Source organism: Panicum hallii, chromosome 5, assembly GCF_002211085.1.
Source record: "Panicum hallii strain FIL2 chromosome 5, PHallii_v3.1, whole genome shotgun sequence".
Classification (NCBI taxonomy): domain Eukaryota; kingdom Viridiplantae; phylum Streptophyta; class Magnoliopsida; order Poales; family Poaceae; genus Panicum; species Panicum hallii.
The window spans coordinates 32,525,513-32,533,986 of record NC_038046.1 but is presented as its reverse complement, the minus strand read 5'-3'; positions in this window follow the sequence as shown (position 1 = coordinate 32,533,986).

Genomic DNA, 8,474 nt, shown 5'->3' with positions numbered 1-8,474 from the left:
CAGCTCGGTTCGTTAGCCTAATGAGCCAGCTCAAGTTGATATTTTAGCTCGTTACTATAAGAAGCGAGTTCGAAGCAAGTTCGAGCTGGCTTGCGAACTTAATGAGCTGAAGCAAATCTTAACATGTTAACGTCCTGGAGCAAATCTTAACATGCTAATACAGTGATAGCCTCCACGCCAGCAATTCCCCAATGGTTGTTTAGTATTTTTTATTTTTATGTTCTTACTGGGACAAAAGCATATTCATTACATACGAGTCATAATTGGGAGTTGAGTTGGATTAAGTTGGCGTGAATCTTGCTTGTGAATCTTAATTTATTAGTATAAATTTTGCATATGTTCTTAACACCTAAGCAAGCTTGTTTATCGTAAAAAAGCTTGTTTATTGCTCGGTGTTGACCGAGCCGAGCCATAAACAATTTTCTGCTCGTTTCATCAACGAGCAGAGCCGAGCGAAGCCGCGCTGGCTCGTTATCACCAGCCCTAGTTACAGCTGATAGACTTTGACTTGTTAACTTTTAGAGCTTTATTTAGTTTTTATATACAATTCCTGTTTTGTTCACGTTAGAAGAACTAATACAATAGATGAATTAACAAACCACTTGTTCCGTGGATTGATAAACCACTTGTTACGCGGTTTGCAGAGCTGCATTGCTGAACAGCGGCGCTGGGGGCGGGTTGCGGTGGAGCGGTCTTAGAGGTAGCGGCGCGGAGTGCGGTGAGGCCAAGGTGACGCTTGAGCAGGCGGAAGCAGTCGCGCGGCCAGCGGTGGAGCATAAGCGGGTGGAGGCGAGCGCATGGCGCGGCGGCGCACGAGCGAGAGGAGGCTGCGCGAGGCCAGCGGCAGAGAGTGGGGCGTGGCCGTGCATGAGCGTGCGGCCAGCGGCGGAGAGCGCGGCATGGCTGCAGTCAAACTGATGGAGGTGCGCGGAAGGCCCGACGGCGGAGCGCGTGACATGATCACAGTCGAACCGACGGAGGTGCGCGGGAGGCTGGCGGCGGAGGCACTTTGGAGCCCAGTGGCGGAGCGTGCAGACGGCTGCGCTCGAACCTGCAGAGGCGGGCATGAAGCAGGCGGCCTAGCATGGCCGGCGTGCTGCATCTTGAGGATAAGGTGCAAGAGGGTATGCAGGACAGAAGGAGGAGAAGGGGAGGGAGAGATGAGTATGTGGGTCCCGCAAAACTTTGGAGAGTGGACCAAAAGCTGGATTGTTGGGGCGAGATTGTCTCGTGGGCTGATCTGAATTGTCTTAGAGCTAGTAACTAGCTCCAAATGTTGGAGCAGGCCTTAGGGCCCGTTCGGATTTTCCGGAATGGCCCGTTTCGGGTGCCATTCCAGCTGGATCCGTCTGGTCTGGATTGAAAACAGTCCTGGCTTGGAACTGTTGTTCGGTTTGGACCGGTCCGGAAGGAAAAGAGGCCTGGAACGGCCATTCCTCACCTCCCATAGCCCGGATCAGAGCCTCCTCTCTCACCCTCCGGATCCCATCCTAAAGCTCTCGCGCGCGACGGCTGGGGGCGGGGCAACGGCACGGCGCGGCGCAAGGGGAGGCGACGGCGACCGCTCCCATCCATCGTCCACCCTCTCCGTCGCCTTCTCGCCGGTAACGCATCGTCCTCGTCTTTCTTGCCCTCTTCTCTCCCCGTCGTGATTCGATTCGAAGCAGAGCAGGAGAGCAAGCCGGCGCCGATGTACCTGTGCAAGTCGGCGACGACGACGGCGGGGTCGGGGACCGAGGAGTTGAGCAGGGGGAGTGCCGAGGTGGTGGCGGCGGCGAGCAGTAGGAATGGGAAGAGGGTAATGCCGGTGGATTTGGGGGCTCCAGCCATGGCTTCTTGGCGGATTAGATGGGCCAGAGCCAAGATGCAGCGGATTTTATAGCAATGCAGGACAGTGGCAGCGGAGTGAGGGTAGTGGGGACATGGATTCGGACCCTGGGGTGACGGCTCCTGAGGTTTGCAGCTCAGGATTGGGGGCGCCAATGGCAATGGGGGGAGTTGCTGTGGGGCAGTGTGAATGGGGAAGGGGGTGAGCGGGCTGCGGGGCGGAGCAGAGGCGGGGAGACCGGGAGAGGAAGGGGTGAAGAGAGAGGAGGAGAGGGAGGTGATTTGGAATCACCTGGGGGAGATTGCTTCTTTGCTTGTTAAAGATACGAGAGGATCTCCTCTAGGTTCTTGAAAAATCAGGCCACTAAAACTAGCCCCTGCGCTGCTCCGTTCGCCGTGCCCGTGTGCACGCTCGTGCACAGCCCTGCGTAGGCAAATTGGCACGATGCCGTTCAGCTTCACCCCAAGAATAGCAGTTACCACCGCCGTCCACTGCTGTCCACTTGACTGGCTCACGGGCCATCGCCAATGGATCGTTTGGCATCATCCGATCCATTGACGCTGCTGGCTGCTGTTATCTGCTCTGTTCAGAGTTCAGACTGACAGTTTTATAGAGGTTTTGTACATAGCTAGACAGGCGTTACGTTGTGTGGTTGATATTCTCACCAATTAATCACCACAATGCACACGACAGCCGTTGAGTCGGTGTAATTTTTAGTCACGGGACGAAAGGGTCGGAGCCAAACTTATTTCAGCAAAGTATCTGCAGGTTCCCAGCTGCATGCAAGAAACACGCCTTCTAGCTCTGAAGCATCAGCCAATTCTGTATCGGTGGCGAACTCATGATGCTGGCTAGGTTTGGAGAGTAGGACCAACTGCGGGTTCGTGGCATTTATCTGTATCGGTTGTTAATGACAGCCGATCGACATGGATGCGTAAATTATCCATGCTGATCGTTGTTAAGATGCATGGATGTACCCCTGCTGGTTGCTACTGACAGCCGAGCAACTTTTTTTTGTCTCAAAATGTAATCACGCCGGTGTATTATTGATCAATAAGAATTAATTTTGGTGCATTCATCATGATCGAGTAGATATAGTGAAGTGCCAAGAACAGCCAACTTGCTTATCGAAAGTTGAGTTCATTTTTTTACAAAAAAACCGAAAGTTGAGTTCATTTTCGTAAGCCATAGTATGCAGGTTTCCTCAGCTGTATTCTGATACCTTTGATCTGCATCTGATCTCAAAAAACACCCCTGTCATGTTTGATCTGCATTTGTTGGAAGTATTGTTATAATAATTTCAATGTCCATGTTGAGTTCTCCACTTGTAGCTGTGGTGAGTACTGTCAGCTATAACAAAATCACGGACTGCAGATGATTAATAGGCTTCATGACAAGACCTTACAACAATGACCTAATATGGACCTTACAAAAACCTGTTGTACAAAAAGATTATATTGACTATGTCTATAGCATGACCAATTAGATCTTTGTAATCACACAAAAACTAAGTGAAAGTTTTATAGAGCTTTGCCGTAAGCTGGGGACTTATAGGGTACTGCTCCTTGTCGCTGTTCTCACTTGGGAAATACCAGTTCGAGTTGTCTGTTCTATAAGTGATACTATTTCTTTCTTATGTGTTGTCACTTGAGTTATCACCTACCTGCTGAAGTCTCTTTCTTGATACTTTTTATTGTTACTTGTAGATCCCTCCGGCACCGGTTCGTGTTGGAGAAGGTGAAGCTCCCCCTTCTTGGGATCCGGTACAAACTCCAAAATGTACTCCATCTTTTACATGCTTTAGTTCTACAATGAGTATATGACATAATAAATTTACATGTTTTAGTTCTACAATGAGTATCTCATTGCGAGATCGCGTTAGAAAGAGGAGGGAGGATGAAGATGATGACATGATGCTGTTTCTTTTCCCTGCCTTATATCTCATGGGTTCTACTAGAGGTGGGGGAGAAAAAAAAACATCATACATCAGAAGAGACAGGCGAGATTAAAGTTCGTCGACTCCTCAAGGGACATGTCAAGAACTGCCAAGTTACATTTAGGATGGAACCCCACATCTTCAGAGAGGTGGCGACTTATCTTAGAAGGAGAAGGCTTGTCCTTGATACAAGGATCATGGTGGAGAGAGAAGTTGGGTTTTTTCTGATACATGCTAAGTCACAGCGCCTCATATGAGGATCTCCAAGTATTCTTTGGGCACAGCAACGACACCTTCCACCATCACATCAACCACTTCTTTAAGGTGGTCATTCCCACACTTGCTCGTTGTTTCCTTCAGCCTCCTGATCCTCATCAAGTGCAGCCGAAAATCCATGACAATCCTAAATTCTATCCTTTCTTCAAGAATTGTCTCGGTGCCATTGATGGAACTCACATTCCTATTTTCATATCTCCTGAGAAACATTCTCCTTTTAGAAATCGGAAGGGAACACTAAGCATAAACGTGATGGTGGCATGTGATTTTGATCTCAACATCACTTTTGTTTCTAGTGGATGGGAGGGATCGGCTACAGATTCCACAGTGCTAAGGTCAGCTATGAGCAAGGGCTTCCAGGTACCTCCAGAAAAATTCTATCTGGTTGATGGAGGGTATGCAAATACTACATCTTAGAGCTAGTAACTAGCTCCAAATGTTGGAGCAGGCCTTACAGAGAACAGTTCCTCGCCCAGACCATCGGGCGCATGGTGGCAGCCTACCAAGGGGTACAGGCGCTGTTCACGGTGTTAGTGGCTAAACGTGACGGAATGCTAATTTGAGGTAACAGTTCATTCTTTTCAGTGGTATTTCACGGAACGGAGATCTTTCGATGATATTTTACGGAAACGATGTTCTTTCGATGCTGGAGAATCAATTTTCCTAGTGGCCCGCATTTTATAAGCTGGGATAGATTATAAATAGGAACATCAAGCAATCAATCAAGTTAGTTACCCCTAAACATGTTCGTTGCATCTAACTAGCTCCGGGGAGGCCAGGCTAGACCTTGTCATCCCGTCCAACACGTACTTTTCGTGCGCCGCCGTTTAAAGCCATCTGGCCACAACATCGGGTATCAATTTTCCCATCGATCCTCGCCACGCTGCTACGCAAGAAACCCCACCCACGGACCCTGCTATGCAAGAAACCCCATCCACGGACCCCACCTCACCGAAGACGCCGGAGCTCCTCAAGGCTGTCCTTTGGCAAGCTCGACCACCTGAACCGCTTGGAGGACATCATCCGTGAATGGAGCGGTAGCAACACGCTCCCAACATCGCGCTCAACCGCATCAAGCATAGGCGTCATGGCCGCGATGTCGCGGGCGGCAACCAGCCGCCTTTGCGCAGGGCAGACCCATGGATCAGGGCCAAATTCGACGGCCATGATGATCTGCTACCCTTCATCAACAAGTGCGAGCACTACTTCCGCGACCAGCACACCCTTGAGGAGGAGAAGGTCTGGCTGGCAGCAGTGCATCTCCAAGACGAGGTGCAACAGTGGTACATGCGCCTCGAGAGCAATGAGGGCACTCCATCCTGGCGGCACTTCACCGAGCTGCTGGACATGCGTTTCGGCCCTCCTCTCCTAGCCAATCCGCTGGGTGAACTTGCGGCGTGCCGCCACATAGGCAGCATCGCCGACTACCAGGAGCATTTCCTTGACCTGCTCACGAGAGCTGGACCTCTCACGGACAGCCAATAGGTCCAGCTGTTCAATATCGCCCCTCAGGAACCGATGAGCATTGACATTATAGGGTCCGCAATCCCTGGAGACGGTGATGAGCCTGGCTCGTGCGTACGAGCGCTGCGAGCAGGCCATGGTGTCACTCTGCTGCACAGATTCTATGTTGTTCCGCGGCGCCCCATCCAAGGTGGTCGACCCTCCAGCCCTAACTGCACCAGCCATGGCCTCATCCTCAACGACCCCTTCGACGACAACTACGGTGGCAGGCCGCACCACCGTCTGTCGGCTATCCCCAAGCGAGCTCGAGGAACGCCACCGCCAGGGCCTATGCTATAACTGCCCGAACGTTATGTTAGTGGCCACAACCAGGTCTGCCCTAAGCTTTTTGTCATTGAGATCTGCTGCAGGTATGACAGCGCGGACCACGATGACAAAGCCAACAAGGAGCCCAAGATCTCCCTGTTAGACTTGATCTCCCTGGACCATCGGATCCCAACGGGTCCGATGGGCCACCTCACCCCTGCGCCCTGATCGGGGGCGCCCCAGCTGATCCCTAGCTGGTGGGTCCCCGTCGCGCCGCGCTATAAAGATAGGTGGGGGCTAGCGACTCGGATCACGAGGTTCACCGGCCGCCGCCACCCCACCCACAGTTAACCCTAGCCGATCTAAGTCGTGCGCGGTCAGCGGCGGGAAGCTCCTCCGGCCATCATCGGCACCCCTGCCTCGACCCCGAGCTCGTGGACGCACCTGGGCCTCTGCCACCGCGACCGTGAACACCTACGGCCGGACCGCCCCGATCCCCCCACTATACCGCCATGGCGGGCACGTCTGCATCTTCCGCCGCCCTAGGGCACGAAGGTATTCTTGTGCCTCTCCTCTGTCTATCTCTCTATCCCTCTCTATTACCCGATTAGGCCAATCAAACAGAACATCTTCTAATCTATTAGCGCACCAGCTGATCCAGAGATATAACAATGGTATCAGTCGCCTTAGTTAATTGCGTTGATTAGTAATAGAAGATTAAGAGGAAACAGAACCCCAGAAAAGAACCCAGAGAATCCCAGATCAGATCCCCGCGACGCCCTAACCCTAACCCTAACCCTAGCACACACACAGAAGAGGGGCGACGGTCAAAGAAGAACTTACCTGGTTCTTCTTGCGCCGCCCACCGTCGGCGTGCACGGGACGCCGGTGCGCCGACCAGATCCCGCGAGGCTCTTGGGCCCTGCGCGGACAGAGCCCGCGCGAGCTGCCTCCGGGCTGCTCGCCGCGCCACGGATCAGGGCACCACGGCGATGCCGCTCGACGGCGGCGCGCTCACCTTGTGGTGAACGCGCGCGCCGGCGAGGGGGCTCGCCATGGCGCCGCTTGCTCGGTCGCCGCCGGTCACTCACTCGCAAGCTCGAGTGGGAAGAAGAGACGCCGGGGGATCGGGGAAAGAATGGAGCTAGGGTTAGCGCGTGTGAGCCGGTGAAGGGGTTTTTGTTCTCTCGAAACGCGCGGACAGCCGTCGATCATGATCTCACGGTCGAAATCGATCCGCGCTTCTTTGGGCCTCTTTTGGCCCAGGCGGGAAGGGAAAAAGGCGGCCCGGGCCCAGGTTGTCTCGCCCGAAAGCGCGAGCGCCCGCGCGGGGATGCGCGAGGGGACGCGGGCCGGGCCTTAGCAGGCCGCGCGCGCGGGCGCGAGTGAGCCCGGTTTTATGCTGGGCCTCGCGGAAGGAGTGGGCCGGCTAGGCCGCTTGCAACAGAAAGCGCAGTGCAATGTTTTTTACATTTCCAGAAGTCATTTTTCAATAGAATTTGCTTGAATTTGATGCATTTCAAATTCAAACTTGATTGAACTTTGATGCACTGCTTATACAAGATAAATTTAGACACTTTTTTGATAGAATTAATGTTTTCCGCTGCAAAGATTAAATAGATCCATTTTTTAATGTGTATTTGCCTTGTTATTTAAATTTGAACCAACGGGATAATTTAAATTTAAAGGCACATGGATAATTTTGTCTTGTAATATTGTTATTTTTTGACCCACGTTAACAATAACAATATTGCAATGGTATTATTTTTAATAGAAATTTTTCATGTACTATTTCTGTTTATGCCCAACGGTATTCTAGATTTAATACAAAAAGAGATTATGCCTTAATTTTTTATAGATAATTTTCATGTATTATCTCTAATTCTGCCCAACGGTGTTTTAGATTTAATACATGAGGTTATTGCATATTTTAATTTATGACCAACGTCGTATTTATACATATGCAATAATTTATTTGACTTTATTTTAATGTTTTCACCACTCATGAATGTTTTTCAGGAGGATTATCAATGACAATTTCCATCAACGATATTCTTATATTAAAGGGAGACAATTACAATGAATGGTACAAAAAGCTGGACCTCTATTTCATCATGGGTGAATTGGATTGCGTTCTACCTACACCGACTCCCACAGAGCCTGTGCCTCCTGAGAGACAGGACACAGATACAGATGCTTCCTGAAAGCAAACAGAGCTTGCTTATAAGAAAGCAAGAGCAGACTATGAGAGGCTTTATGCAAAATGATTCCCTGCCAACAAGAAGTGCTTGGCAATGGTAAAGAACACGATTGAGCCTGCCATTATGGGCTCAATCCCAGATTGTGCTACTGTAACAGAGTATCTTGAGAAATTAAAGAACCAGTACACTGGTTCTTCAAAGACTTATGCAACCCAGTTAATTAAACAACTGGTTTTAGAAAGATACACTAGCTGTGGCATTAGAGAACATATTCATCGCATGGTCAACCAGAACAACAAGCTTAAGTCATTGGACCTTGCCTTCAAGGAGGATCACATTGTTCATCTGATTTTTGCTTCGTTGCCAAAAGAATTTGACACTTTTGTTGTCAATTAAAACACCCAACCACAAACTTGGGATATAGAAAAGACTATTGCGATGTGTGTTCAGGAGGAGGAAAGGA